This window comes from Pelmatolapia mariae, linkage group LG18, assembly GCF_036321145.2.
Source record: "Pelmatolapia mariae isolate MD_Pm_ZW linkage group LG18, Pm_UMD_F_2, whole genome shotgun sequence".
In the NCBI taxonomy this organism is placed as follows: domain Eukaryota; kingdom Metazoa; phylum Chordata; class Actinopteri; order Cichliformes; family Cichlidae; genus Pelmatolapia; species Pelmatolapia mariae.
The window spans coordinates 32236102-32259225 of NC_086243.1; the positions used below are offsets into that span (position 1 = coordinate 32236102).

Consider the following 23124-nt stretch of genomic DNA (forward strand, 5'->3'; position numbering starts at 1 on the left):
GGACAAAATGCAATGGCGTGCTCACCGTCACTGGATTCAGGCATTATGCGTGTTTGGCACCATCAGCCAGAGTGCTGCATGTGGAAAGGGGACCCCTGTCTCCCACACTGCCAACTCATACTTACCTGGCAGGGGAGATACCATGATCACCAAGGTGGTTCACCCAGGGCGAGGCTCAGCCATTGCACTGCGGTTGTGCTGACCCCTGTGAATTCCCCAAATGCGGGAATCTCAACTGCATAATTTGTGGTAGTGGGGGACTGCGTTCGCGCTCTTCCCTCACTCTTGTGTCCAAAAGCAAAGATCCACGTGTCTGCTCACTTCTCTCGGTGTGGCCTTTGAACTGGGACAAAATGCAATGGCGTGCTCACCGTCACTGGATTCAAGCATTATGCGTGTTAGGCACCATCAACCAGAGTGCTGCATGTGGAAAAGGGACCCCTGTCTCCCACACTGCCAACTCATACTTACCTGGCAGGGGAGATACCATGATCACCAAGGTGGTTCACCCAGGGCGAGGCTCAGCCATTGCACTGCGGTTGTGCTGACCCCTGTGAATTCCCCAAATGCGGGAATCTCAACTGCATAATTTGTGGTAGTGGGGGACTGCGTTCGCGCTCTCCCCTCACTCTTGTGTCCAGAAGCAAAGATCCACGTGTCTGCTCACTTCTCTCGGTGTGGCCTTTGAACTGGGACAAAATGCAATGGCGTGCTCACCGTCACTGGATTCAGGCATTATGCGTGTTAGGCACCATCAGCCAGAGTGCTGCATGTGGAAACGGGACCCCTGTCTCCCACACTGCCAACTCATACTTACCTGGCAGGGGAGATACCATGATCACCAAGGTGGTTCACCCAGGGCGAGGCTCAGCCATTGCACTGCGGTTGTGCTGACCCCTGTGGAATTCCCCAAATGCGGGAATCTCAACTGCATAATTTGTGGTAGTGGGGGATTGCGTTCGCGCTCTCCCCTCACTCTTGTGTCCAAAAGCAAAGATCCACGTGTCTGCTCACTTCTCTCGGTGTGGCCTTTGAACTGGGACAAAATGCAATGGCGTGCTCACCGTCACTGGATTCAGGCATTATGCGTGTTTGGCACCATCAGCCAGAGTGCTGCATGTGGAAAGGGGACCCCTGTCTCCCACACTGCCAACTCATACTTACCTGGCAGGGGAGATACCATGATCACCAAGGTGGTTCACCCAGGGCGAGGCTCAGCCATTGCACTGCGGTTGTGCTGACCCCTGTGAATTCCCCAAATGCGGGAATCTCAACTGCATAATTTGTGGTAGTGGGGGACTGCGTTCGCGCTCTCCCCTCACTCTTGTGTCCAAAAGCAAAGATCTACGTGTCTGCTCACTTCTCTCGGTGTGGCCTTTGAACTGGGACAAAATGCAATGGCGTGCTCACCGTCACTGGATTCAGGCATTATGCGTGTTAGGCACCATCAGCCAGAGTGCTGCATGTGGAAACGGGACCCCTGTCTCCCACCCTGCCAACTCATACTTACCTGGCAGGGGAGATACCATGATCACCAAGGTGGTTCACCCAGGGCGAGGCTCAGCCATTGCACTGCGGTTGTGCTGACCCCTGTGAATTCCCCAAATGCGGGAATCTCAACTGCATAATTTGTGGTAGTGGGGGACTGCGTTCGCGCTCTCCCCTCACTCTTGTGTCCAAAAGCAAAGATCCACGTGTCTGCTCACTTCTCTCGGTGTGGCCTTTGAACTGGGACAAAATGCAATGGTGTGCTCACCGTCACTGGATTCAGGCAATATGCGTGTTAGGCACCATCAACCAGAGTGCTGCATGTGGAAAGGGGACCCCTGTCTCCCACACTGCCAACTCATACTTACCTGGCAGGGGAGATACCATGATCACCAAGGTGGTTCACCCAGGGCGAGGCTCAGCCATTGCACTGCGGTTGTGCTGACCCCTGTGAATTCCCCAAATGCGGGAATCTCAACTGCATAATTTGTGGTAGTGGGGGACTGCGTTTGCGCTCTCCCCTCACTCTTGTGTCCAAAAGCAAAGATCCACGTGTCTGCTCACTTCTCTCGGTGTGGCCTTTGAACTGGGACAAAATGCAATGGCGTGCTCACCGTCACTGGATTCAGGCATTATGCGTGTTAGGCACCATCAGCCAGAGTGCTGCATGTGGAAAGGGGACCCCTGTCTCCCACACTGCCAACTCATACTTACCTGGCAGGGGAGATACCATGATCACCAAGGTGGTTCACCCAGGGCGAGGCTCAGCCATTGCACTGCGGTTGTGCTGACCCCTGTGAATTCCCCAAATGCGGGAATCTCAACTGCATAATTTGTGGTAGTGGGGGACTGCGTTCGCGCTCTCCCCTCACTCTTGTGTCCAAAAGCAAAGTCCACGTGTCTGCTCACTTCTCTCGGTGTGGCCTTTGAACTGGGACAAAATGCAATGGCGTGCTCACCGTCACTGGATTCAGGCATTATGCGTGTTAGGCACCATCAGCCAGAGTGCTGCATGTGGAAACGGGACCCCTGTCTCCCACACTGCTAACTCATACTTACCTGGCAGGCGAGATACCATGATCACCAAGGTGGTTCACCCAGGGCGAGGCTCAGCCATTGCACTGCGGTTGTGCTGACCCCTGTGAATTCCCCAAATGCGGGAATCTCAACTGCATAATTTGTGGTAGTGGGGGACTGCGTTCGCGCTCTCCCCTCACTCTTGTGTCCAAAAGCAAAGATCCACGTGTCTGCTCACTTCTCTCGGTGTGGCCTTTGAACTGGGACAAAATGCAATGGCGTGCTCACCGTCACTGGATTCAGGCATTATGCGTGTTAGGCACCATCAGCCAGAGTGCTGCATGTGGAAAGGGGACCCCTGTCTCCCACACTGCCAACTCATACTTACCTGGCAGGGGAGATACCATGATCACCAAGGTGGTTCACCCAGGGCGAGGCTCAGCCATTGCACTGCGGTTGTGCTGACCCCTGTGAATTCCCCAAATGCGGGAATCTCAACTGCATAATTTGTGGTAGTGGGGGACTGCGTTCGCGCTCTCCCCTCACTCTTGTGTCCAAAAGCAAAGATCCACGTGTCTGCTCACTTCTCTCGGTGTGGCCTTTGAACTGGGACAAAATGCAATGGCGTGCTCACCGTCACTGGATTCAGGCATTATGCGTGTTAGGCACCATCAGCCAGAGTGCTGCATGTGGAAAGGGGACCCCTGTCTCCCACACTGCCAACTCATACTTACCTGGCAGGGGAGATACCATGATCACCAAGGTGGTTCACCCAGGGCGAGGCTCAGCCATTGCACTGCGGTTGTGCTGACCCCTGTGAATTCCCCAAATGCGGGAATCTCAACTGCATAATTTGTGGTAGTGGGGGACTGCGTTCGCGCTCTCCCCTCACTCTTGTGTCCAAAAGCAAAGATCCACGTGTCTGCTCACTTCTCTCGGTGTGGCCTTTGAACTGGGACAAAATGCAATGGCGTGCTCACCGTCACTGGATTCAGGCATTATGCGTGTTAGGCACCATCAGCCAGAGTGCTGCATGTGGAAAGGGGACCCCTGTCTCCCACACTGCCAACTCATACTTACCTGGCAGGGGAGATACCATGATCACCAAGGTGGTTCACCCAGGGCGAGGCTCAGCCATTGCACTGCGGTTGTGCTGACCCCTGTGAATTCCCCAAATGCGGGAATCTCAACTGCATAATTTGTGGTAGTGGGGCACTGCGTTCGCGCTCTTCCCTCACTCTTGTGTCCAAAAGCAAAGATCCACGTGTCTGCTCACTTCTCTCGGTGTGGCCTTTGAACTGGGACAAAATGCAATGGCGTGCTCACCGTCACTGGATTCAGGCATTATGCGTGTTAGGCACCATCAGCCAGAGTGCTGCATGTGGAAAGGGGACCCCTGTCTCCCACACTGCCAACTCATACTTACCTGGCAGGGGAGATACCATGATCACCAAGGTGGTTCACCCAGGGCGAGGCTCAGCCATTGCACTGCGGTTGTGCTGACCCCTGTGAATTCCCCAAATGCGGGAATCTCAACTGCATAATTTGTGGTAGTGGGGGACTGCGTTCGCGCTCTCCCCTCACTCTTGTGTCCAAAAGCAAAGATCCACGTGTCTGCTCACTTCTCTCGGTGTGGCCTTTGAACTGGGACAAAATGCAATGGTGTGCTCACCGTCACTGGATTCAGGCAATATGCGTGTTAGGCACCATCAACCAGAGTGCTGCATGTGGAAAGGGGACCCCTGTCTCCCACACTGCCAACTCATACTTACCTGGCAGGGGAGATACCATGATCACCAAGGTGGTTCACCCAGGGCGAGGCTCAGCCATTGCACTGCGGTTGTGCTGACCCCTGTGAATTCCCCAAATGCGGGAATCTCAACTGCATAATTTGTGGTAGTGGGGGACTGCGTTCGCGCTCTCCCCTCACTCTTGTGTCCAAAAGCAAAGATCCACGTGTCTGCTCACTTCTCTCGGTGTGGCCTTTGAACTGGGACAAAATGCAATGGCGTGCTCACCGTCACTGGATTCAGGCATTATGCGTGTTTGGCACAATCAGCCAGAGTGCTGCATGTGGAAAGGGGACCCCTGTCTCCCACACTGCCAACTCATACTTACCTGGCAGGGGAGATACCATGATCACCAAGGTGGTTCACCCAGGGCGAGGCTCAGCCATTGCACTGCGGTTGTGCTGACCCCTGTGAATTCCCCAAATGCGGGAATCTCAACTGCATAATTTGTGGTAGTGGGGGACTGCGTTCGCGCTCTCCCCTCACTCTTGTGTCCAAAAGCAAAGATCTACGTGTCTGCTCACTTCTCTCGGTGTGGCCTTTGAACTGGGACAAAATGCAATGGCGTGCTCACCGTCACTGGATTCAGGCATTATGCGTGTTAGGCACCATCAGCCAGAGTGCTGCATGTGGAAACGGGACCCCTGTCTCCCACACTGCTAACTCATACTTACCTGGCAGGGGAGATACCATGATCACCAAGGTGGTTCACCCAGGGCGAGGCTCAGCCATTGCACTGCGGTTGTGCTGACCCCTGTGAATTCCCCAAATGCGGGAATCTCAACTGCATAATTTGTGGTAGTGGGGGACTGCGTTCGCGCTCTCCCCTCACTCTTGTGTCCAAAAGCAAAGATCCACGTGTCTGCTCACTTCTCTCGGTGTGGCCTTTGAACTGGGACAAAATGCAATGGCGTGCTCACCGTCACTGGATTCAGGCATTATGCGTGTTAGGCACCATCAGCCAGAGTGCTGCATGTGGAAAGGGGACCCCTGTCTCCCACACTGCCAACTCATACTTACCTGGCAGGGGAGATACCATGATCACCAAGGTGGTTCACCCAGGGCGAGGCTCAGCCATTGCACTGCGGTTGTGCTGACCCCTGTGAATTCCCCAAATGCGGGAATCTCAACTGCATAATTTGTGGTAGTGGGGGACTGCGTTCGCGCTCTCCCCTCACTCTTGTGTCCAAAAGCAAAGATCCACGTGTCTGCTCACTTCTCTCGGTGTGGCCTTTGAACTGGGACAAAATGCAATGGCGTGCTCACCGTCACTGGATTCAGGCATTATGCGTGTTTGGCACAATCAGCCAGAGTGCTGCATGTGGAAAGGGGACCCCTGTCTCCCACACTGCCAACTCATACTTACCTGGCAGGGGAGATACCATGATCACCAAGGTGGTTCACCCAGGGCGAGGCTCAGCCATTGCACTGCGGTTGTGCTGACCCCTGTGAATTCCCCAAATGCGGGAATCTCAACTGCATAATTTGTGGTAGTGGGGGACTGCGTTCGCGCTCTCCCCTCACTCTTGTGTCCAAAAGCAAAGATCTACGTGTCTGCTCACTTCTCTCGGTGTGGCCTTTGAACTGGGACAAAATGCAATGGCGTGCTCACCGTCACTGGATTCAGGCATTATGCGTGTTAGGCACCATCAGCCAGAGTGCTGCATGTGGAAACGGGACCCCTGTCTCCCACACTGCTAACTCATACTTACCTGGCAGGGGAGATACCATGATCACCAAGGTGGTTCACCCAGGGCGAGGCTCAGCCATTGCACTGCGGTTGTGCTGACCCCTGTGAATTCCCCAAATGCGGGAATCTCAACTGCATAATTTGTGGTAGTGGGGGACTGCGTTCGCGCTCTCCCCTCACTCTTGTGTCCAAAAGCAAAGATCCACGTGTCTGCTCACTTCTCTCGGTGTGGCCTTTGAACTGGGACAAAATGCAATGGCGTGCTCACCGTCACTGGATTCAGGCATTATGCGTGTTAGGCACCATCAGCCAGAGTGCTGCATGTGGAAAGGGGACCCCTGTCTCCCACACTGCCAACTCATACTTACCTGGCAGGGGAGATACCATGATCACCAAGGTGGTTCACCCAGGGCGAGGCTCAGCCATTGCACTGCGGTTGTGCTGACCCCTGTGAATTCCCCAAATGCGGGAATCTCAACTGCATAATTTGTGGTAGTGGGGGACTGCGTTCGCGCTCTCCCCTCACTCTTGTGTCCAAAAGCAAAGATCCACGTGTCTGCTCACTTCTCTCGGTGTGGCCTTTGAACTGGGACAAAATGCAATGGCGTGCTCACCGTCACTGGATTCAGGCATTATGCGTGTTTGGCACCATCAGCCAGAGTGCTGCATGTGGAAAGGGGACCCCTGTCTCCCACACTGCCAACTCATACTTACCTGGCAGGGGAGATACCATGATCACCAAGGTGGTTCACCCAGGGCGAGGCTCAGCCATTGCACTGCGGTTGTGCTGACCCCTGTGAATTCCCCAAATGCGGGAATCTCAACTGCATAATTTGTGGTAGTGGGGGACTGCGTTCGCGCTCTCCCCTCACTCTTGTGTCCAAAAGCAAAGATCCACGTGTCTGCTCACTTCTCTCGGTGTGGCCTTTGAACTGGGACAAAATGCAATGGCGTGCTCACCGTCACTGGATTCAGGCATTATGCGTGTTAGGCACCATCAGCCAGAGTGCTGCATGTGGAAAGGGGACCCCTGTCTCCCACACTGCCAACTCATACTTACCTGGCAGGGGAGATACCATGATCACCAAGGTGGTTCACCCAGGGCGAGGCTCAGCCAATGCAATGCGGTTGTGCTGACCCCTGTGAATTCCCCAAATGCGGGAATCTCAACTGCATAATTTGTGGTAGTGGGGGACTGCGTTCGCGCTCTCCCCTCACTCTTGTGTCCAAAAGCAAAGATCCACGTGTCTGCTCACTTCTCTCGGTGTGGCCTTTGAACTGGGACAAAATGCAATGGCGTGCTCACCGTCACTGGATTCAGGCATTATGCGTGTTTGGCACAATCAGCCAGAGTGCTGCATGTGGAAAGGGGACCCCTGTCTCCCACACTGCCAACTCATACTTACCTGGCAGGGGAGATACCATGATCACCAAGGTGGTTCACCCAGGGCGAGGCTCAGCCATTGCACTGCGGTTGTGCTGACCCCTGTGAATTCCCCAAATGCGGGAATCTCAACTGCATAATTTGTGGTAGTGGGGGACTGCGTTCGCGCTCTCCCCTCACTCTTGTGTCCAAAAGCAAAGATCCACGTGTCTGCTCACTTCTCTCGGTGTGGCCTTTGAACTGGGACAAAATGCAATGGCGTGCTCACCGTCACTGGATTCAGGCATTATGCGTGTTAGGCACCATCAGCCAGAGTGCTGCATGTGGAAAGGGGACCCCTGTCTCCCACACTGCCAACTCATACTTACCTGGCAGGGGAGATACCATGATCACCAAGGTGGTTCACCCAGGGCGAGGCTCAGCCATTGCACTGCTGTTGTGCTGACCCCTGTGAATTCCCCAAATGCGGGAATCTCAACTGCATAATTTGTGGTAGTGGGGGACTGCGTTCGCGCTCTCCCCTCACTCTTGTGTCCAAAAGCAAAGATCTACGTGTCTGCTTACTTCTCACGGTGTGGCCTTTGAACTGGGACAAAATGCAATGGCGTGCTCACCGTCACTGGATTCAGGCATTATGCGTGTTAGGCACCATCAGCCAGAGTGCTGCATGTGGAAACGGGACCCCTGTCTCCCACATTGCCAACTCATACTTACCTGGCAGGGGAGATACCATGATCACCAAGGTGGTTCACCCAGGGCGAGGCTCAGCCATTGCACTGCGGTTGTGCTGACCCCTGTGAATTCCCCAAATGCGGGAATCTCAACTGCATAATTTGTGGTAGTGGGGGACTGCGTTCGCGCTCTCCCCTCACTCTTGTGTCCAAAAGCAAAGATCTACGTGTCTGCTCACTTCTCTCGGTGTGGCCTTTGAACTGGGACAAAATGCAATGGCGTGCTCACCGTCACTGGATTCAGGCATTATGCGTGTTAGGCACCATCAGCCAGAGTGCTGCATGTGGAAACGGGACCCCTGTCTCCCACCCTGCCAACTCATACTTACCTGGCAGGGGAGATACCATGATCACCAAGGTGGTTCACCCAGGGCGAGGCTCAGCCATTGCACTGCTGTTGTGCTGACCCCTGTGAATTCCCCAAATGCGGGAATCTCAACTGCATAATTTGTGGTAGTGGGGGACTGCGTTCGCGCTCTCCCCTCACTCTTGTGTCCAAAAGCAAAGATCTACGTGTCTGCTCACTTCTCTCGGTGTGGCCTTTGAACTGGGACAAAATGCAATGGCGTGCTCACCGTCACTGGATTCAGGCAATATGCGTGTTAGGCACCATCAACCAGAGTGCTGCATGTGGAAAGGGGACCCCTGTCTCCCACACTGCCAACTCATACTTACCTGGCAGGGGAGATACCATGATCACCAAGGTGGTTCACCCAGGGCGAGGCTCAGCCATTGCACTGCGGTTGTGCTGACCCCTGTGAATTCCCCAAATGCGGGAATCTCAACTGCATAATTTGTGGTAGTGGGGGACTGCGTTCGCGCTCTCCCCTCACTCTTGTGTCCAAAAGCAAAGATCCACGTGTCTGCTCACTTCTCTCGGTGTGGCCTTTGAACTGGGACAAAATGCAATGGCGTGCTCACCGTCACTGGATTCAGGCATTATGCGTGTTAGGCACCATCAGCCAGAGTGCTGCATGTGGAAAGGGGACCCCTGTCTCCCACACTGCCAACTCATACTTACCTGGCAGGGGAGATACCATGATCACCAAGGTGGTTCACCCAGGGCGAGGCTCAGCCATTGCACTGCTGTTGTGCTGACCCCTGTGAATTCCCCAAATGCGGGAATCTCAACTGCATAATTTGTGGTAGTGGGGGACTGCGTTCGCGCTCTCCCCTCACTCTTGTGTCCAAAAGCAAAGATCTACGTGTCTGCTTACTTCTCACGGTGTGGCCTTTGAACTGGGACAAAATGCAATGGCGTGCTCACCGTCACTGGATTCAGGCATTATGCGTGTTAGGCACCATCAGCCAGAGTGCTGCATGTGGAAACGGGACCCCTGTCTCCCACACTGCCAACTCATACTTACCTGGCAGGGGAGATACCATGATCACCAAGGTGGTTCACCCAGGGCGAGGCTCAGCCATTGCACTGCGGTTGTGCTGACCCCTGTGAATTCCCCAAATGCGGGAATCTCAACTGCATAATTTGTGGTAGTGGGGGACTGCGTTCGCGCTCTCCCCTCACTCTTGTGTCCAAAAGCAAAGATCTACGTGTCTGCTCACTTCTCTCGGTGTGGCCTTTGAACTGGGACAAAATGCAATGGCGTGCTCACCGTCACTGGATTCAGGCATTATGCGTGTTAGGCACCATCAGCCAGAGTGCTGCATGTGGAAACGGGACCCCTGTCTCCCACCCTGCCAACTCATACTTACCTGGCAGGGGAGATACCATGATCACCAAGGTGGTTCACCCAGGGCGAGGCTCAGCCATTGCACTGCTGTTGTGCTGACCCCTGTGAATTCCCCAAATGCGGGAATCTCAACTGCATAATTTGTGGTAGTGGGGGACTGCGTTCGCGCTTTCCCCTCACTCTTGTGTCCAAAAGCAAAGATCCACGTGTCTGCTCACTTCTCTCGGTGTGGCCTTTGAACTGGGACAAAATGCAATGGCGTGCTCACCGTCACTGGATTCAGGCATTATGCGTGTTAGACACCATCAACCAGAGTGCTGCATGTGGAAAGGGGACCCCTGTCTCCCACACTGCCAACTCATACTTACCTGGCAGGGGAGATACCATGATCACCAAGGTGGTTCACCCAGGGCGAGGCTCAGCCATTGCACTGCGGTTGTGCTGACCCCTGTGAATTCCCCAAATGCGGGAATCTCAACTGCATAATTTGTGGTAGTGGGGGACTGCGTTCGCGCTCTCCCCTCACTCTTGTGTCCAAAAGCAAAGATCCACGTGTCTGCTCACTTCTCTCGGTGTGGCCTTTGAACTGGGACAAAATGCAATGGCGTGCTCACCGTCACTGGATTCAGGCATTATGCGTGTTAGGCACCATCAGCCAGAGTGCTGCATGTGGAAAGGGGACCCCTGTCTCCCACACTGCCAACTCATACTTACCTGGCAGGGGAGATACCATGATCACCAAGGTGGTTCACCCAGGGCGAGGCTCAGCCATTGCACTGCGGTTGTGCTGACCCCTGTGAATTCCCCAAATGCGGGAATCTCAACTGCATAATTTGTGGTAGTGGGGGACTGCGTTCGCGCTCTCCCCTCACTCTTGTGTCCAAAAGCAAAGATCCACGTGTCTGCTTACTTCTCACGGTGTGGCCTTTGAACTGGGACAAAATGCAATGGCGTGCTCACCGTCACTGGATTCAGGCAATATGCGTGTTAGGCACCATCAACCAGAGTGCTGCATGTGGAAACGGGACCCCTGTCTCCCACACTGCCAACTCATACTTACCTGGCAGGGGAGATACCATGATCACCAAGGTGGTTCACCCAGGGCGAGGCTCAGCCATTGCACTGCGGTTGTGCTGACCCCTGTGAATTCCCCAAATGCGGGAATCTCAACTGCATAATTTGTGGTAGTGGGGGACTGCGTTCGCGCTCTCCCCTCACTCTTGTGTCCAAAAGCAAAGATCCACGTGTCTGCTCACTTCTCTCGGTGTGGCCTTTGAACTGGGACAAAATGCAATGGCGTGCTCACCGTCACTGGATTCAGGCATTATGCGTGTTAGGCACCATCAGCCAGAGTGCTGCATGTGGAAAGGGGACCCCTGTCTCCCACACTGCCAACTCATACTTACCTGGCAGGGGAGATACCATGATCACCAAGGTGGTTCACCCAGGGCGAGGCTCAGCCATTGCACTGCGGTTGTGCTGACCCCTGTGAATTCCCCAAATGCGGGAATCTCAACTGCATAATTTGTGGTAGTGGGGGACTGCGTTCGCGCTCTCCCCTCACTCTTGTGTCCAAAAGCAAAGATCCACGTGTCTGCTCACTTCTCTCGGTGTGGCCTTTGAACTGGGACAAAATGCAATGGCGTGCTCACCGTCACTGGATTCAGGCATTATGCGTGTTAGGCACCATCAGCCAGAGTGCTGCATGTGGAAAGGGGACCCCTGTCTCCCACCCTGCCAACTCATACTTACCTGGCAGGGGAGATACCATGATCACCAAGGTGGTTCACCCAGGGCGAGGCTCAGCCATTGCACTGCTGTTGTGCTGACCCCTGTGAATTCCCCAAATGCGGGAATCTCAACTGCATAATTTGTGGTAGTGGGGGACTGCGTTCGCGCTCTCCCCTCACTCTTGTGTCCAAAAGCAAAGATCTACGTGTCTGCTCACTTCTCTCGGTGTGGCCTTTGAACTGGGACAAAATGCAATGGCGTGCTCACCGTCACTGGATTCAGGCAATATGCGTGTTAGGCACCATCAACCAGAGTGCTGCATGTGGAAAGGGGACCCCTGTCTCCCACACTGCCAACTCATACTTACCTGGCAGGGGAGATACCATGATCACCAAGGTGGTTCACCCAGGGCGAGGCTCAGCCATTGCACTGTGGTTGTGCTGACCCCTGTGAATTCCCCAAATGCGGGAATCTCAACTGCATAATTTGTGGTAGTGGGGGACTGCGTTCGCGCTTTCCCCTCACTCTTGTGTCCAAAAGCAAAGATCCACGTGTCTGCTCACTTCTCTCGGTGTGGCCTTTGAACTGGGACAAAATGCAATGGCGTGCTCACCGTCACTGGATTCAGGCATTATGCGTGTTAGACACCATCAACCAGAGTGCTGCATGTGGAAAGGGGACCCCTGTCTCCCACACTGCCAACTCATACTTACCTGGCAGGGGAGATACCATGATCACCAAGGTGGTTCACCCAGGGCGAGGCTCAGCCATTGCACTGCGGTTGTGCTGACCCCTGTGAATTCCCCAAATGCGGGAATCTCAACTGCATAATTTGTGGTAGTGGGGGACTGCGTTCGCGCTCTCCCCTCACTCTTGTGTCCAAAAGCAAAGATCCACGTGTCTGCTCACTTCTCTCGGTGTGGCCTTTGAACTGGGACAAAATGCAATGGCGTGCTCACCGTCACTGGATTCAGGCATTATGCGTGTTAGGCACCATCAGCCAGAGTGCTGCATGTGGAAAGGGGACCCCTGTCTCCCACACTGCCAACTCATACTTACCTGGCAGGGGAGATACCATGATCACCAAGGTGGTTCACCCAGGGCGAGGCTCAGCCATTGCACTGCGGTTGTGCTGACCCCTGTGAATTCCCCAAATGCGGGAATCTCAACTGCATAATTTGTGGTAGTGGGGGACTGCGTTCGCGCTCTCCCCTCACTCTTGTGTCCAAAAGCAAAGATCCACGTGTCTGCTCACTTCTCTCGGTGTGGCCTTTGAACTGGGACAAAATGCAATGGCGTGCTCACCGTCACTGGATTCAGGCATTATGCGTGTTAGGCACCATCAGCCAGAGTGCTGCATGTGGAAAGGGGACCCCTGTCTCCCACACTGCCAACTCATACTTACCTGGCAGGGGAGATACCATGATCACCAAGGTGGTTCACCCAGGGCGAGGCTCAGCCATTGCACTGCGGTTGTGCTGACCCCTGTGAATTCCCCAAATGCGGGAATCTCAACTGCATAATTTGTGGTAGTGGGGGACTGCGTTCGCGCTCTTCCCTCACTCTTGTGTCCAAAAGCAAAGATCCACGTGTCTGCTCACTTCTCTCGGTGTGGCCTTTGAACTGGGACAAAATGCAATGGCGTGCTCACCGTCACTGGATTCAGGCATTATGCGTGTTAGGCACCATCAGCCAGAGTGCTGCATGTGGAAAGGGGACCCCTGTCTCCCACACTGCCAACTCATACTTACCTGGCAGGGGAGATACCATGATCACCAAGGTGGTTCACCCAGGGCGAGGCTCAGCCATTGCACTGCGGTTGTGCTGACCCCTGTGAATTCCCCAAATGCGGGAATCTCAACTGCATAATTTGTGGTAGTGGGGGACTGCGTTCGCGCTCTCCCCTCACTCTTGTGTCCAAAAGCAAAGATCCACGTGTCTGCTCACTTCTCTCGGTGTGGCCTTTGAACTGGGACAAAATGCAATGGTGTGCTCTCCGTCACTGGATTCAGGCAATATGCGTGTTAGGCACCATCAACCAGAGTGCTGCATGTGGAAAGGGGACCCCTGTCTCCCACACTGCCAACTCATACTTACCTGGCAGGGGAGATACCATGATCACCAAGGTGGTTCACCCAGGGCGAGGCTCAGCCATTGCACTGCGGTTGTGCTGACCCCTGTGAATTCCCCAAATGCGGGAATCTCAACTGCATAATTTGTGGTAGTGGGGGACTGCGTTCGCGCTCTCCCCTCACTCTTGTGTCCAAAAGCAAAGATCCACGTGTCTGCTCACTTCTCTCGGTGTGGCCTTTGAACTGGGACAAAATGCAATGGCGTGCTCACCGTCACTGGATTCAGGCATTATGCGTGTTTGGCACAATCAGCCAGAGTGCTGCATGTGGAAAGGGGACCCCTGTCTCCCACACTGCCAACTCATACTTACCTGGCAGGGGAGATACCATGATCACCAAGGTGGTTCACCCAGGGCGAGGCTCAGCCATTGCACTGCGGTTGTGCTGACCCCTGTGAATTCCCCAAATGCGGGAATCTCAACTGCATAATTTGTGGTAGTGGGGGACTGCGTTCGCGCTCTCCCCTCACTCTTGTGTCCAAAAGCAAAGATCCACGTGTCTGCTCACTTCTCTCGGTGTGGCCTTTGAACTGGGACAAAATGCAATGGCGTGCTCACCGTCACTGGATTCAGGCATTATGCGTGTTAGGCACCATCAGCCAGAGTGCTGCATGTGGAAAGGGGACCCCTGTCTCCCACACTGCCAACTCATACTTACCTGGCAGGGGAGATACCATGATCACCAAGGTGGTTCACCCAGGGCGAGGCTCAGCCATTGCACTGCGGTTGTGCTGACCCCTGTGAATTCCCCAAATGCGGGAATCTCAACTGCATAATTTGTGGTAGTGGGGGACTGCGTTCGCGCTCTTCCCTCACTCTTGTGTCCAAAAGCAAAGATCCACGTGTCTGCTCACTTCTCTCGGTGTGGCCTTTGAACTGGGACAAAATGCAATGGCGTGCTCACCGTCACTGGATTCAGGCATTATGCGTGTTAGGCACCATCAGCCAGAGTGCTGCATGTGGAAAGGGGACCCCTGTCTCCCACACTGCCAACTCATACTTACCTGGCAGGGGAGATACCATGATCACCAAGGTGGTTCACCCAGGGCGAGGCTCAGCCATTGCACTGCGGTTGTGCTGACCCCTGTGAATTCCCCAAATGCGGGAATCTCAACTGCATAATTTGTGGTAGTGGGGGACTGCGTTCGCGCTCTCCCCTCACTCTTGTGTCCAAAAGCAAAGATCCACGTGTCTGCTCACTTCTCTCGGTGTGGCCTTTGAACTGGGACAAAATGCAATGGTGTGCTCACCGTCACTGGATTCAGGCAATATGCGTGTTAGGCACCATCAACCAGAGTGCTGCATGTGGAAAGGGGACCCCTGTCTCCCACACTGCCAACTCATACTTACCTGGCAGGGGAGATACCATGATCACCAAGGTGGTTCACCCAGGGCGAGGCTCAGCCATTGCACTGCGGTTGTGCTGACCCCTGTGAATTCCCCAAATGCGGGAATCTCAACTGCATAATTTGTGGTAGTGGGGGACTGCGTTCGCGCTCTCCCCTCACTCTTGTGTCCAAAAGCAAAGATCTACGTGTCTGCTCACTTCTCTCGGTGTGGCCTTTGAACTGGGACAAAATGCAATGGCGTGCTCACCGTCACTGGATTCAGGCATTATGCGTGTTAGGCACCATCAGCCAGAGTGCTGCATGTGGAAACGGGACCCCTGTCTCCCACACTGCCAACTCATACTTACCTGGCAGGGGAGATACCATGATCACCAAGGTGGTTCACCCAGGGCGAGGCTCAGCCATTGCACTGCGGTTGTGCTGACCCCTGTGAATTCCCCAAATGCGGGAATCTCAACTGCATAATTTGTGGTAGTGGGGGACTGCGTTCGCGCTCTCCCCTCACTCTTGTGTCCAAAAGCAAAGATCCACGTGTCTGCTCACTTCTCTCGGTGTGGCCTTTGAACTGGGACAAAATGCAATGGCGTGCTCACCGTCACGGGATTCAGGCATTATGCGTGTTAGGCACCATCAGCCAGAGTGCTGCATGTGGAAAGGGGACCCCTGTCTCCCACACTGCCAACTCATACTTACCTGGCAGGGGAGATACCATGATCACCAAGGTGGTTCACCCAGGGCGAGGCTCAGCCATTGCACTGCGGTTGTGCTGACTCCTGTGAATTCCCCAAATGCGGGAATCTCAACTGCATAATTTGTGGTAGTGGGGGACTGCGTTCGCCCTCTCCCCTCACTCTTGTGTCCAAAAGCAAAGATCCACGTGTCTGCTCACTTCTCTCGGTGTGGCCTTTGAACTGGGACAAAATGCAATGGCGTGCTCACCGTCACTGGATTCAGGCATTATGCGTGTTTGGCACAATCAGCCAGAGTGCTGCATGTGGAAAGGGGACCCCTGTCTCCCACACTGCCAACTCATACTTACCTGGCAGGGGAGATACCATGATCACCAAGGTGGTTCACCCAGGGCGAGGCTCAGCCATTGCACTGCGGTTGTGCTGACCCCTGTGAATTCCCCAAATGCGGGAATCTCAACTGCATAATTTGTGGTAGTGGGGGACTGCGTTCGCGCTCTCCCCTCACTCTTGTGTCCAAAAGCAAAGATCTACGTGTCTGCTCACTTCTCTCGGTGTGGCCTTTGAACTGGGACAAAATGCAATGGCGTGCTCACCGTCACTGGATTCAGGCATTATGCGTGTTAGGCACCATCAGCCAGAGTGCTGCATGTGGAAACGGGACCCCTGTCTCCCACACTGCCAACTCATACTTACCTGGCAGGGGAGATACCATGATCACCAAGGTGGTTCACCCAGGGCGAGGCTCAGCCATTGCACTGCGGTTGTGCTGACCCCTGTGAATTCCCCAAATGCGGGAATCTCAACTGCATAATTTGTGGTAGTGGGGGACTGCGTTCGCGCTCTCCCCTCACTCTTGTGTCCAAAAGCAAAGATCCACGTGTCTGCTCACTTCTCTCGGTGTGGCCTTTGAACTGGGACAAAATGCAATGGCGTGCTCACCGTCACTGGATTCAGGCATTATGCGTGTTAGGCACCATCAGCCAGAGTGCTGCATGTGGAAAGGGGACCCCTGTCTCCCACACTGCCAACTCATACTTACCTGGCAGGGGAGATACCATGATCACCAAGGTGGTTCACCCAGGGCGAGGCTCAGCCATTGCACTGCGGTTGTGCTGACCCCTGTGAATTCCCCAAATGCGGGAATCTCAACTGCATAATTTGTGGTAGTGGGGGACTGCGTTCGCGCTCTCCCCTCACTCTTGTGTCCAAAAGCAAAGATCCACGTGTCTGCTCACTTCTCTCGGTGTGGCCTTTGAACTGGGACAAAATGCAATGGCGTGCTCACCGTCACTGGATTCAGGCATTATGCGTGTTAGGCACCATCAGCCAGAGTGCTGCATGTGGAAAGGGGACCCCTGTCTCCCACACTGCCAACTCATACTTACCTGGCAGGGGAGATACCATGATCACCAAGGTGGTTCACCCAGGGCGAGGCTCAGCCATTGCACTGCGGTTGTGCTGACCCCTGTGAATTCCCCAAATGCGGGAATCTCAACTGCATAATTTGTGGTAGTGGGGGACTGCGTTCGCGCTCTTCCCTCACTCTTGTGTCCAAAAGCAAAGATCTACGTGTCTGCTCACTTCTCTCGGTGTGGCCTTTGAACTGGGACAAAATGCAATGGCGTGCTCACCGTCACTGGATTCAGGCATTATGCGTGTTAGGCACCATCAGCCAGAGTGCTGCATGTGGAAAGGGGACCCCTGTCTCCCACACTGCCAACTCATACTTACCTGGCAGGGGAGATACCATGATCACCAAGGTGGTTCACCCAGGGCGAGGCTCAGCCATTGCACTGCGGTTGTGCTGACCCCTGTGAATTCCCCAAATGCGGGAATCTCAACTGCATAATTTGTGGTAGTGGGGGACTGCGTTCGCGCTCTCCCCTCACTCTTGTGTCCAAAAGCAAAGATCCACGTGTCTGCTCACTTCTCTCGGTGTGGCCTTTGAACTGGGACAAAATGCAATGGCGTGCTCACCGTCACTGGATTCAGGCATTATGCGTGTTTGGCACCATCAGCCAGAGTGCTGCATGTGGAAAGGGGACCCCTGTCTCCCACACTGCCAACTCATACTTACCTGGCAGGGGAGATACCATGATCACCAAGGTGGTTCACCCAGGGCGAGGCTCAGCCATTGCACTGCGGTTGTGCTGACCCCTGTGAATTCCCCAAATGCGGGAATCTCAACTGCATAATTTGTGGTAGTGGGGGACTGCGTTCGCGCTCTCCCCTCACTCTTGTGTCCAAAAGCAAAGATCCACGTGTCTGCTCACTTCTCTCGGTGTGGCCTTTGAACTGGGACAAAATGCAATGGCGTGCTCACCGTCACTGGATTCAGGCATTATGCGTGTTAGGCACCATCAGCCAGAGTGCTGCATGTGGAAAGGGGACCCCTGTCTCCCACACTGCCAACTCATACTTACCTGGCAGGGGAGATACCATGATCACCAAGGTGGTTCACCCAGGGCGAGGCTCAGCCATTGCACTGCGGTTGTGCTGACCCCTGTGAATTCCCCAAATGCGGGAATCTCAACTGCATAATTTGTGGTAGTGGGGGACTGCGTTCGCGCTCTCCCCTCACTCTTGTGTCCAAAAGCAAAGATCCACGTGTCTGCTCACTTCTCTCGGTGTGGCCTTTGAACTGGGACAAAATGCAATGGCGTGCTCACCGTCACTGGATTCAGGCATTATGCGTGTTAGGCACCATCAGCCAGAGTGCTGCATGTGGAAAGGGGACCCCTGTCTCCCACACTGCCAACTCATATTTACCTGGCAGGGGAGATACCATGATCACCAAGGTGGTTCACCCAGGGCGAGGCTCCGCCATTGCACTGCGGTTGTGCTGACCCCTGTGAATTCCCCAAATGCGGGAATCTCAACTGCATAATTTGTGGTAGTGGGGGACTGCGTTCGCGCTCTCCCCTCACTCTTGTGTCCAAAAGCAAAGATCCACGTGTCTGCTCACTTCTCTCGGTGTGGCCTTTGAACTGGGACAAAATGCAATGGCGTGCTCACCGTCACTGGATTCAGGCATTATGCGTGTTAGGCACCATCAGCCAGAGTGCTGCATGTGGAAAGGGGACCCCTGTCTCCCACACTGCCAACTCATACTTACCTGGCAGGGGAGATACCATGATCACCAAGGTGGTTCACCCAGGGCGAGGCTCAGCCATTGCACTGCGGTTGTGCTGACCCCTGTGAATTCCCCAAATGCGGGAATCTCAACTGCATAATTTGTGGTAGTGGGGGACTGCGTTCGCGCTCTCCCCTCACTCTTGTGTCCAAAAGCAAAGATCCACGTGTCTGCTCACTTCTCTCGGTGTGGCCTTTGAACTGGGACAAAATGCAATGGCGTGCTCACCGTCACTGGATTCAGGCATTATGCGTGTTTGGCACCATCAGCCAGAGTGCTGCATGTGGAAAGGGGACCCCTGTCTCCCACACTGCCAACTCATACTTACCTGGCAGGGGAGATACCATGATCACCAAGGTGGTTCACCCAGGGCGAGGCTCAGCCATTGCACTGCGGTTGTGCTGACCCCTGTGAATTCCCCAAATGCGGGAATCTCAACTGCATAATTTGTGGTAGTGGGGGACTGCGTTCGCGCTCTCCCCTCACTCTTGTGTCCAAAAGCAAAGATCCACGTGTCTGCTCACTTCTCTCGGTGTGGCCTTTGAACTGGGACAAAATGCAATGGCGTGCTCACCGTCACTGGATTCAGGCATTATGCGTGTTAGGCACCATCAGCCAGAGTGCTGCATGTGGAAAGGGGACCCCTGTCTCCCACACTGCCAACTCATACTTACCTGGCAGGGGAGATACCATGATCACCAAGGTGGTTCACCCAGGGCGAGGCTCAGCCATTGCACTGCGGTTGTGCTGACCCCTGTGAATTCCCCAAATGCGGGAATCTCAACTGCATAATTTGTGGTAGTGGGGGACTGCGTTCGCGCTCTCCCCTCACTCTTGTGTCCAAAAGCAAAGATCCACGTGTCTGCTCACTTCTCTCGGTGTGGCCTTTGAACTGGGACAAAATGCAATGGCGTGCTCACCGTCACTGGATTCAGGCATTATGCGTGTTAGGCACCATCAGCCAGAGTGCTGCATGTGGAAAGGGGACCCCTGTCTCCCACACTGCCAACTCATACTTACCTGGCAGGGGAGATACCATGATCACCAAGGTGGTTCACCCAGGGCGAGGCTCAGCCATTGCACTGCGGTTGTGCTGACCCCTGTGAATTCCCCAAATGCGGGAATCTCAACTGCATAATTTGTGGTAGTGGGGGACTGCGTTCGCGCTCTCCCCTCACTCTTGTGTCCAAAAGCAAAGATCCACGTGTCTGCTCACTTCTCTCGGTGTGGCCTTTGAACTGGGACAAAATGCAATGGTGTGCTCACCGTCACTGGATTCAGGCAATATGCGTGTTAGGCACCATCAACCAGAGTGCTGCATGTGGAAAGGGGACCCCTGTCTCCCACACTGCCAACTCATACTTACCTGGCAGGGGAGATACCATGATCACCAAGGTGGTTCACCCAGGGCGAGGCTCAGCCATTGCACTGCGGTTGTGCTGACCCCTGTGAATTCCCCAAATGCGGGAATCTCAACTGCATAATTTGTGGTAGTGGGGGACTGCGTTCGCGCTCTCCCCTCACTCTTGTGTCCAAAAGCAAAGATCCACGTGTCTGCTCACTTCTCTCGGTGTGGCCTTTGAACTGGGACAAAATGCAATGGCGTGCTCACCGTCACTGGATTCAGGCATTATGCGTGTTAGGCACCATCAGCCAGAGTGCTGCATGTGGAAAGGGGACCCCTGTCTCCCACACTGCCAACTCATACTTACCTGGCAGGGGAGATACCATGATCACCAAGGTGGTTCACCCAGGGCGAGGCTCAGCCATTGCACTGCGGTTGTGCTGACCCCTGTGAATTCCCCAAATGCGGGAATCTCAACTGCATAATTTGTGGTAGTGGGGGACTGCGTTCGCGCTCTCCCCTCACTCTTGTGTCCAAAAGCAAAGATCCACGTGTCTGCTCACTTCTCTCGGTGTGGCCTTTGAACTGGGACAAAATGCAATGGTGTGCTCACCGTCACTGGATTCAGGCAATATGCGTGTTAGGCACCATCAACCAGAGTGCTGCATGTGGAAAGGGGACCCCTGTCTCCCACACTGCCAACTCATACTTACCTGGCAGGGGAGATACCATGATCACCAAGGTGGTTCACCCAGGGCGAGGCTCAGCCATTGCACTGCGGTTGTGCTGACCCCTGTGAATTCCCCAAATGCGGGAATCTCAACTGCATAATTTGTGGTAGTGGGGGACTGCGTTCGCGCTCTCCCCTCACTCTTGTGTCCAAAAGCAAAGATCCACGTGTCTGCTCACTTCTCTCGGTGTGGCCTTTGAACTGGGACAAAATGCAATGGTGTGCTCACCGTCACTGGATTCAGGCAATATGCGTGTTAGGCACCATCAACCAGAGTGCTGCATGTGGAAAGGGGACCCCTGTCTCCCACACTGCCAACTCATACTTACCTGGCAGGGGAGATACCATGATCACCAAGGTGGTTCACCCAGGGCGAGGCTCAGCCATTGCACTGCGGTTGTGCTGACCCCTGTGAATTCCCCAAATGCGGGAATCTCAACTGCATAATTTGTGGTAGTGGGGGACTGCGTTCGCGCTCTCCCCTCACTCTTGTGTCCAAAAGCAAAGATCCACGTGTCTGCTCACTTCTCTCGGTGTGGCCTTTGAACTGGGACAAAATGCAATGGCGTGCTCACCGTCACTGGATTCAGGCATTATGCGTGTTAGGCACCATCAGCCAGAGTGCTGCATGTGGAAAGGGGACCCCTGTCTCCCACACTGCCAACTCATACTTACCTGGCAGGGGAGATACCATGATCACCAAGGTGGTTCACCCAGGGCGAGGCTCAGCCATTGCACTGCGGTTGTGCTGACCCCTGTGAATTCCCCAAATGCGGGAATCTCAACTGCATAATTTGTGGTAGTGGGGGACTGCGTTCGCGCTCTCCCCTCACTCTTGTGTCCAAAAGCAAAGTCCACGTGTCTGCTCACTTCTCTCGGTGTGGCCTTTGAACTGGGACAAAATGCAATGGCGTGCTCACCGTCACTGGATTCAGGCATTATGCGTGTTAGGCACCATCAGCCAGAGTGCTGCATGTGGAAAGGGGACCCCTGTCTCCCACACTGCCAACTCATACTTACCTGGCAGGGGAGATACCATGATCACCAAGGTGGTTCACCCAGGGCGAGGCTCAGCCATTGCACTGCGGTTGTGCTGACCCCTGTGAATTCCCCAAATGCGGGAATCTCAACTGCATAATTTGTGGTAGTGGGGGACTGCGTTCGCGCTCTCCCCTCACTCTTGTGTCCAAAAGCAAAGTCCACGTGTCTGCTCACTTCTCTCGGTGTGGCCTTTGAACTGGGACAAAATGCAATGGCGTGCTCACCGTCACTGGATTCAGGCATTATGCGTGTTAGGCACCATCAGCCAGAGTGCTGCATGTGGAAACGGGACCCCTGTCTCCCACACTGCTAACTCATACTTACCTGGCAGGCGAGATACCATGATCACCAAGGTGGTTCACCCAGGGCGAGGCTCAGCCATTGCACTGCGGTTGTGCTGACCCCTGTGAATTCCCCAAATGCGGGAATCTCAACTGCATAATTTGTGGTAGTGGGGGACTGCGTTCGCGCTCTCCCCTCACTCTTGTGTCCAAAAGCAAAGATCCACGTGTCTGCTCACTTCTCTCGGTGTGGCCTTTGAACTGGGACAAAATGCAATGGCGTGCTCACCGTCACTGGATTCAGGCATTATGCGTGTTAGGCACCATCAGCCAGAGTGCTGCATGTGGAAAGGGGACCCCTGTCTCCCACACTGCCAACTCATACTTACCTGGCAGGGGAGATACCATGATCACCAAGGTGGTTCACCCAGGGCGAGGCTCAGCCATTGCACTGCGGTTGTGCTGACCCCTGTGAATTCCCCAAATGCGGGAATCTCAACTGCATAATTTGTGGTAGTGGGGGACTGCGTTCGCGCTCTCCCCTCACTCTTGTGTCCAAAAGCAAAGATCCACGTGTCTGCTCACTTCTCTCGGTGTGGCCTTTGAACTGGGACAAAATGCAATGGCGTGCTCACCGTCACTGGATTCAGGCATTATGCGTGTTAGGCACCATCAGCCAGAGTGCTGCATGTGGAAAGGGGACCCCTGTCTCCCACACTGCCAACTCATACTTACCTGGCAGGGGAGATACCATGATCACCAAGGTGGTTCACCCAGGGCGAGGCTCAGCCATTGCACTGCGGTTGTGCTGACCCCTGTGAATTCCCCAAATGCGGGAATCTCAACTGCATAATTTGTGGTAGTGGGGGACTGCGTTCGCGCTCTCCCCTCACTCTTGTG

The 23124-nt window shown here is 54.4% G+C and overlaps 67 non-coding genes across 67 annotated transcripts; all 67 read left to right on the forward strand.

Moving 5' to 3' along the window:
- The first annotated feature begins 117 nt into the window (after positions 1 to 117).
- LOC134617799 (U1 spliceosomal RNA) lies at positions 118 to 281 on the forward strand. The gene has a single exon (XR_010091681.1). It is a non-coding gene; the product is annotated as a U1 spliceosomal RNA (small nuclear RNA).
- Positions 282 to 463: 182 nt separating this feature from the next.
- LOC134617884 (U1 spliceosomal RNA) lies at positions 464 to 627 on the forward strand. The gene has a single exon (XR_010091753.1). It is a non-coding gene; the product is annotated as a U1 spliceosomal RNA (small nuclear RNA).
- A 182-nt stretch (positions 628 to 809) lies between these two features.
- LOC134617847 (U1 spliceosomal RNA) lies at positions 810 to 974 on the forward strand. The gene has a single exon (XR_010091726.1). It is a non-coding gene; the product is annotated as a U1 spliceosomal RNA (small nuclear RNA).
- A 182-nt stretch (positions 975 to 1156) lies between these two features.
- Positions 1157 to 1320, forward strand: LOC134617885 (U1 spliceosomal RNA). Its single transcript, XR_010091754.1, has one exon. It is a non-coding gene; the product is annotated as a U1 spliceosomal RNA (small nuclear RNA).
- A 182-nt stretch (positions 1321 to 1502) lies between these two features.
- LOC134617886 (U1 spliceosomal RNA) lies at positions 1503 to 1666 on the forward strand. Its single transcript, XR_010091755.1, has one exon. It is a non-coding gene; the product is annotated as a U1 spliceosomal RNA (small nuclear RNA).
- A 182-nt stretch (positions 1667 to 1848) lies between these two features.
- LOC134617792 (U1 spliceosomal RNA) lies at positions 1849 to 2012 on the forward strand. The gene has a single exon (XR_010091674.1). It is a non-coding gene; the product is annotated as a U1 spliceosomal RNA (small nuclear RNA).
- Positions 2013 to 2194: 182 nt separating this feature from the next.
- On the forward strand, positions 2195 to 2358 carry LOC134617887 (U1 spliceosomal RNA). Its single transcript, XR_010091756.1, has one exon. It is a non-coding gene; the product is annotated as a U1 spliceosomal RNA (small nuclear RNA).
- A 181-nt stretch (positions 2359 to 2539) lies between these two features.
- LOC134617835 (U1 spliceosomal RNA) lies at positions 2540 to 2703 on the forward strand. The gene has a single exon (XR_010091714.1). It is a non-coding gene; the product is annotated as a U1 spliceosomal RNA (small nuclear RNA).
- A 182-nt stretch (positions 2704 to 2885) lies between these two features.
- Positions 2886 to 3049, forward strand: LOC134617888 (U1 spliceosomal RNA). The gene has a single exon (XR_010091757.1). It is a non-coding gene; the product is annotated as a U1 spliceosomal RNA (small nuclear RNA).
- Positions 3050 to 3231: 182 nt separating this feature from the next.
- LOC134617889 (U1 spliceosomal RNA) lies at positions 3232 to 3395 on the forward strand. Its single transcript, XR_010091758.1, has one exon. It is a non-coding gene; the product is annotated as a U1 spliceosomal RNA (small nuclear RNA).
- Positions 3396 to 3577: 182 nt separating this feature from the next.
- LOC134617833 (U1 spliceosomal RNA) lies at positions 3578 to 3741 on the forward strand. The gene has a single exon (XR_010091712.1). It is a non-coding gene; the product is annotated as a U1 spliceosomal RNA (small nuclear RNA).
- A 182-nt stretch (positions 3742 to 3923) lies between these two features.
- Positions 3924 to 4087, forward strand: LOC134617891 (U1 spliceosomal RNA). The gene has a single exon (XR_010091760.1). It is a non-coding gene; the product is annotated as a U1 spliceosomal RNA (small nuclear RNA).
- Positions 4088 to 4269: 182 nt separating this feature from the next.
- LOC134617892 (U1 spliceosomal RNA) lies at positions 4270 to 4433 on the forward strand. The gene has a single exon (XR_010091761.1). It is a non-coding gene; the product is annotated as a U1 spliceosomal RNA (small nuclear RNA).
- Positions 4434 to 4615: 182 nt separating this feature from the next.
- LOC134617893 (U1 spliceosomal RNA) lies at positions 4616 to 4779 on the forward strand. The gene has a single exon (XR_010091762.1). It is a non-coding gene; the product is annotated as a U1 spliceosomal RNA (small nuclear RNA).
- Positions 4780 to 4961: 182 nt separating this feature from the next.
- LOC134617894 (U1 spliceosomal RNA) lies at positions 4962 to 5125 on the forward strand. Its single transcript, XR_010091763.1, has one exon. It is a non-coding gene; the product is annotated as a U1 spliceosomal RNA (small nuclear RNA).
- A 182-nt stretch (positions 5126 to 5307) lies between these two features.
- On the forward strand, positions 5308 to 5471 carry LOC134617895 (U1 spliceosomal RNA). Its single transcript, XR_010091764.1, has one exon. It is a non-coding gene; the product is annotated as a U1 spliceosomal RNA (small nuclear RNA).
- Positions 5472 to 5653: 182 nt separating this feature from the next.
- On the forward strand, positions 5654 to 5817 carry LOC134617896 (U1 spliceosomal RNA). Its single transcript, XR_010091765.1, has one exon. It is a non-coding gene; the product is annotated as a U1 spliceosomal RNA (small nuclear RNA).
- Positions 5818 to 5999: 182 nt separating this feature from the next.
- LOC134617897 (U1 spliceosomal RNA) lies at positions 6000 to 6163 on the forward strand. Its single transcript, XR_010091766.1, has one exon. It is a non-coding gene; the product is annotated as a U1 spliceosomal RNA (small nuclear RNA).
- Positions 6164 to 6345: 182 nt separating this feature from the next.
- On the forward strand, positions 6346 to 6509 carry LOC134617899 (U1 spliceosomal RNA). Its single transcript, XR_010091767.1, has one exon. It is a non-coding gene; the product is annotated as a U1 spliceosomal RNA (small nuclear RNA).
- A 182-nt stretch (positions 6510 to 6691) lies between these two features.
- LOC134617900 (U1 spliceosomal RNA) lies at positions 6692 to 6855 on the forward strand. The gene has a single exon (XR_010091768.1). It is a non-coding gene; the product is annotated as a U1 spliceosomal RNA (small nuclear RNA).
- A 182-nt stretch (positions 6856 to 7037) lies between these two features.
- Positions 7038 to 7201, forward strand: LOC134617846 (U1 spliceosomal RNA). Its single transcript, XR_010091725.1, has one exon. It is a non-coding gene; the product is annotated as a U1 spliceosomal RNA (small nuclear RNA).
- Positions 7202 to 7383: 182 nt separating this feature from the next.
- On the forward strand, positions 7384 to 7547 carry LOC134617901 (U1 spliceosomal RNA). Its single transcript, XR_010091769.1, has one exon. It is a non-coding gene; the product is annotated as a U1 spliceosomal RNA (small nuclear RNA).
- A 182-nt stretch (positions 7548 to 7729) lies between these two features.
- On the forward strand, positions 7730 to 7893 carry LOC134617840 (U1 spliceosomal RNA). Its single transcript, XR_010091719.1, has one exon. It is a non-coding gene; the product is annotated as a U1 spliceosomal RNA (small nuclear RNA).
- A 182-nt stretch (positions 7894 to 8075) lies between these two features.
- On the forward strand, positions 8076 to 8239 carry LOC134617903 (U1 spliceosomal RNA). The gene has a single exon (XR_010091772.1). It is a non-coding gene; the product is annotated as a U1 spliceosomal RNA (small nuclear RNA).
- A 182-nt stretch (positions 8240 to 8421) lies between these two features.
- LOC134617841 (U1 spliceosomal RNA) lies at positions 8422 to 8585 on the forward strand. The gene has a single exon (XR_010091720.1). It is a non-coding gene; the product is annotated as a U1 spliceosomal RNA (small nuclear RNA).
- A 182-nt stretch (positions 8586 to 8767) lies between these two features.
- Positions 8768 to 8931, forward strand: LOC134617904 (U1 spliceosomal RNA). The gene has a single exon (XR_010091773.1). It is a non-coding gene; the product is annotated as a U1 spliceosomal RNA (small nuclear RNA).
- A 182-nt stretch (positions 8932 to 9113) lies between these two features.
- Positions 9114 to 9277, forward strand: LOC134617842 (U1 spliceosomal RNA). The gene has a single exon (XR_010091721.1). It is a non-coding gene; the product is annotated as a U1 spliceosomal RNA (small nuclear RNA).
- Positions 9278 to 9459: 182 nt separating this feature from the next.
- LOC134617905 (U1 spliceosomal RNA) lies at positions 9460 to 9623 on the forward strand. The gene has a single exon (XR_010091774.1). It is a non-coding gene; the product is annotated as a U1 spliceosomal RNA (small nuclear RNA).
- Positions 9624 to 9805: 182 nt separating this feature from the next.
- On the forward strand, positions 9806 to 9969 carry LOC134617834 (U1 spliceosomal RNA). The gene has a single exon (XR_010091713.1). It is a non-coding gene; the product is annotated as a U1 spliceosomal RNA (small nuclear RNA).
- Positions 9970 to 10151: 182 nt separating this feature from the next.
- LOC134617906 (U1 spliceosomal RNA) lies at positions 10152 to 10315 on the forward strand. The gene has a single exon (XR_010091775.1). It is a non-coding gene; the product is annotated as a U1 spliceosomal RNA (small nuclear RNA).
- A 182-nt stretch (positions 10316 to 10497) lies between these two features.
- On the forward strand, positions 10498 to 10661 carry LOC134617907 (U1 spliceosomal RNA). Its single transcript, XR_010091776.1, has one exon. It is a non-coding gene; the product is annotated as a U1 spliceosomal RNA (small nuclear RNA).
- Positions 10662 to 10843: 182 nt separating this feature from the next.
- Positions 10844 to 11007, forward strand: LOC134617675 (U1 spliceosomal RNA). Its single transcript, XR_010091566.1, has one exon. It is a non-coding gene; the product is annotated as a U1 spliceosomal RNA (small nuclear RNA).
- Positions 11008 to 11189: 182 nt separating this feature from the next.
- LOC134617676 (U1 spliceosomal RNA) lies at positions 11190 to 11353 on the forward strand. Its single transcript, XR_010091567.1, has one exon. It is a non-coding gene; the product is annotated as a U1 spliceosomal RNA (small nuclear RNA).
- A 182-nt stretch (positions 11354 to 11535) lies between these two features.
- LOC134617843 (U1 spliceosomal RNA) lies at positions 11536 to 11699 on the forward strand. The gene has a single exon (XR_010091722.1). It is a non-coding gene; the product is annotated as a U1 spliceosomal RNA (small nuclear RNA).
- Positions 11700 to 11881: 182 nt separating this feature from the next.
- Positions 11882 to 12045, forward strand: LOC134617855 (U1 spliceosomal RNA). Its single transcript, XR_010091732.1, has one exon. It is a non-coding gene; the product is annotated as a U1 spliceosomal RNA (small nuclear RNA).
- A 182-nt stretch (positions 12046 to 12227) lies between these two features.
- LOC134617677 (U1 spliceosomal RNA) lies at positions 12228 to 12391 on the forward strand. Its single transcript, XR_010091568.1, has one exon. It is a non-coding gene; the product is annotated as a U1 spliceosomal RNA (small nuclear RNA).
- Positions 12392 to 12573: 182 nt separating this feature from the next.
- LOC134617678 (U1 spliceosomal RNA) lies at positions 12574 to 12737 on the forward strand. The gene has a single exon (XR_010091569.1). It is a non-coding gene; the product is annotated as a U1 spliceosomal RNA (small nuclear RNA).
- A 182-nt stretch (positions 12738 to 12919) lies between these two features.
- On the forward strand, positions 12920 to 13083 carry LOC134617801 (U1 spliceosomal RNA). Its single transcript, XR_010091682.1, has one exon. It is a non-coding gene; the product is annotated as a U1 spliceosomal RNA (small nuclear RNA).
- Positions 13084 to 13265: 182 nt separating this feature from the next.
- LOC134617679 (U1 spliceosomal RNA) lies at positions 13266 to 13429 on the forward strand. The gene has a single exon (XR_010091570.1). It is a non-coding gene; the product is annotated as a U1 spliceosomal RNA (small nuclear RNA).
- Positions 13430 to 13611: 182 nt separating this feature from the next.
- Positions 13612 to 13775, forward strand: LOC134617681 (U1 spliceosomal RNA). Its single transcript, XR_010091572.1, has one exon. It is a non-coding gene; the product is annotated as a U1 spliceosomal RNA (small nuclear RNA).
- A 182-nt stretch (positions 13776 to 13957) lies between these two features.
- LOC134617682 (U1 spliceosomal RNA) lies at positions 13958 to 14121 on the forward strand. The gene has a single exon (XR_010091573.1). It is a non-coding gene; the product is annotated as a U1 spliceosomal RNA (small nuclear RNA).
- Positions 14122 to 14303: 182 nt separating this feature from the next.
- Positions 14304 to 14467, forward strand: LOC134617802 (U1 spliceosomal RNA). Its single transcript, XR_010091683.1, has one exon. It is a non-coding gene; the product is annotated as a U1 spliceosomal RNA (small nuclear RNA).
- A 182-nt stretch (positions 14468 to 14649) lies between these two features.
- Positions 14650 to 14813, forward strand: LOC134617684 (U1 spliceosomal RNA). The gene has a single exon (XR_010091574.1). It is a non-coding gene; the product is annotated as a U1 spliceosomal RNA (small nuclear RNA).
- A 182-nt stretch (positions 14814 to 14995) lies between these two features.
- LOC134617685 (U1 spliceosomal RNA) lies at positions 14996 to 15159 on the forward strand. Its single transcript, XR_010091575.1, has one exon. It is a non-coding gene; the product is annotated as a U1 spliceosomal RNA (small nuclear RNA).
- A 182-nt stretch (positions 15160 to 15341) lies between these two features.
- On the forward strand, positions 15342 to 15505 carry LOC134617686 (U1 spliceosomal RNA). Its single transcript, XR_010091576.1, has one exon. It is a non-coding gene; the product is annotated as a U1 spliceosomal RNA (small nuclear RNA).
- A 182-nt stretch (positions 15506 to 15687) lies between these two features.
- LOC134617849 (U1 spliceosomal RNA) lies at positions 15688 to 15851 on the forward strand. The gene has a single exon (XR_010091728.1). It is a non-coding gene; the product is annotated as a U1 spliceosomal RNA (small nuclear RNA).
- Positions 15852 to 16033: 182 nt separating this feature from the next.
- Positions 16034 to 16197, forward strand: LOC134617687 (U1 spliceosomal RNA). Its single transcript, XR_010091577.1, has one exon. It is a non-coding gene; the product is annotated as a U1 spliceosomal RNA (small nuclear RNA).
- A 182-nt stretch (positions 16198 to 16379) lies between these two features.
- LOC134617688 (U1 spliceosomal RNA) lies at positions 16380 to 16543 on the forward strand. The gene has a single exon (XR_010091578.1). It is a non-coding gene; the product is annotated as a U1 spliceosomal RNA (small nuclear RNA).
- Positions 16544 to 16725: 182 nt separating this feature from the next.
- On the forward strand, positions 16726 to 16889 carry LOC134617689 (U1 spliceosomal RNA). Its single transcript, XR_010091579.1, has one exon. It is a non-coding gene; the product is annotated as a U1 spliceosomal RNA (small nuclear RNA).
- A 182-nt stretch (positions 16890 to 17071) lies between these two features.
- On the forward strand, positions 17072 to 17235 carry LOC134617803 (U1 spliceosomal RNA). The gene has a single exon (XR_010091684.1). It is a non-coding gene; the product is annotated as a U1 spliceosomal RNA (small nuclear RNA).
- Positions 17236 to 17417: 182 nt separating this feature from the next.
- On the forward strand, positions 17418 to 17581 carry LOC134617690 (U1 spliceosomal RNA). The gene has a single exon (XR_010091580.1). It is a non-coding gene; the product is annotated as a U1 spliceosomal RNA (small nuclear RNA).
- A 182-nt stretch (positions 17582 to 17763) lies between these two features.
- LOC134617691 (U1 spliceosomal RNA) lies at positions 17764 to 17927 on the forward strand. The gene has a single exon (XR_010091581.1). It is a non-coding gene; the product is annotated as a U1 spliceosomal RNA (small nuclear RNA).
- Positions 17928 to 18109: 182 nt separating this feature from the next.
- On the forward strand, positions 18110 to 18273 carry LOC134617693 (U1 spliceosomal RNA). Its single transcript, XR_010091583.1, has one exon. It is a non-coding gene; the product is annotated as a U1 spliceosomal RNA (small nuclear RNA).
- Positions 18274 to 18455: 182 nt separating this feature from the next.
- LOC134617831 (U1 spliceosomal RNA) lies at positions 18456 to 18619 on the forward strand. The gene has a single exon (XR_010091710.1). It is a non-coding gene; the product is annotated as a U1 spliceosomal RNA (small nuclear RNA).
- Positions 18620 to 18801: 182 nt separating this feature from the next.
- LOC134617694 (U1 spliceosomal RNA) lies at positions 18802 to 18965 on the forward strand. Its single transcript, XR_010091584.1, has one exon. It is a non-coding gene; the product is annotated as a U1 spliceosomal RNA (small nuclear RNA).
- Positions 18966 to 19147: 182 nt separating this feature from the next.
- On the forward strand, positions 19148 to 19311 carry LOC134617695 (U1 spliceosomal RNA). The gene has a single exon (XR_010091585.1). It is a non-coding gene; the product is annotated as a U1 spliceosomal RNA (small nuclear RNA).
- A 182-nt stretch (positions 19312 to 19493) lies between these two features.
- Positions 19494 to 19657, forward strand: LOC134617696 (U1 spliceosomal RNA). The gene has a single exon (XR_010091586.1). It is a non-coding gene; the product is annotated as a U1 spliceosomal RNA (small nuclear RNA).
- Positions 19658 to 19839: 182 nt separating this feature from the next.
- On the forward strand, positions 19840 to 20003 carry LOC134617697 (U1 spliceosomal RNA). The gene has a single exon (XR_010091587.1). It is a non-coding gene; the product is annotated as a U1 spliceosomal RNA (small nuclear RNA).
- A 182-nt stretch (positions 20004 to 20185) lies between these two features.
- LOC134617698 (U1 spliceosomal RNA) lies at positions 20186 to 20349 on the forward strand. The gene has a single exon (XR_010091588.1). It is a non-coding gene; the product is annotated as a U1 spliceosomal RNA (small nuclear RNA).
- A 182-nt stretch (positions 20350 to 20531) lies between these two features.
- LOC134617701 (U1 spliceosomal RNA) lies at positions 20532 to 20695 on the forward strand. Its single transcript, XR_010091589.1, has one exon. It is a non-coding gene; the product is annotated as a U1 spliceosomal RNA (small nuclear RNA).
- Positions 20696 to 20877: 182 nt separating this feature from the next.
- On the forward strand, positions 20878 to 21041 carry LOC134617702 (U1 spliceosomal RNA). The gene has a single exon (XR_010091590.1). It is a non-coding gene; the product is annotated as a U1 spliceosomal RNA (small nuclear RNA).
- A 182-nt stretch (positions 21042 to 21223) lies between these two features.
- Positions 21224 to 21387, forward strand: LOC134617703 (U1 spliceosomal RNA). Its single transcript, XR_010091591.1, has one exon. It is a non-coding gene; the product is annotated as a U1 spliceosomal RNA (small nuclear RNA).
- Positions 21388 to 21569: 182 nt separating this feature from the next.
- On the forward strand, positions 21570 to 21733 carry LOC134617704 (U1 spliceosomal RNA). The gene has a single exon (XR_010091592.1). It is a non-coding gene; the product is annotated as a U1 spliceosomal RNA (small nuclear RNA).
- Positions 21734 to 21914: 181 nt separating this feature from the next.
- Positions 21915 to 22078, forward strand: LOC134617706 (U1 spliceosomal RNA). Its single transcript, XR_010091595.1, has one exon. It is a non-coding gene; the product is annotated as a U1 spliceosomal RNA (small nuclear RNA).
- Positions 22079 to 22259: 181 nt separating this feature from the next.
- LOC134617836 (U1 spliceosomal RNA) lies at positions 22260 to 22423 on the forward strand. Its single transcript, XR_010091715.1, has one exon. It is a non-coding gene; the product is annotated as a U1 spliceosomal RNA (small nuclear RNA).
- A 182-nt stretch (positions 22424 to 22605) lies between these two features.
- Positions 22606 to 22769, forward strand: LOC134617707 (U1 spliceosomal RNA). Its single transcript, XR_010091596.1, has one exon. It is a non-coding gene; the product is annotated as a U1 spliceosomal RNA (small nuclear RNA).
- Positions 22770 to 22951: 182 nt separating this feature from the next.
- Positions 22952 to 23115, forward strand: LOC134617708 (U1 spliceosomal RNA). The gene has a single exon (XR_010091597.1). It is a non-coding gene; the product is annotated as a U1 spliceosomal RNA (small nuclear RNA).
- The last annotated feature ends 9 nt before the right edge of the window (positions 23116 to 23124 follow it).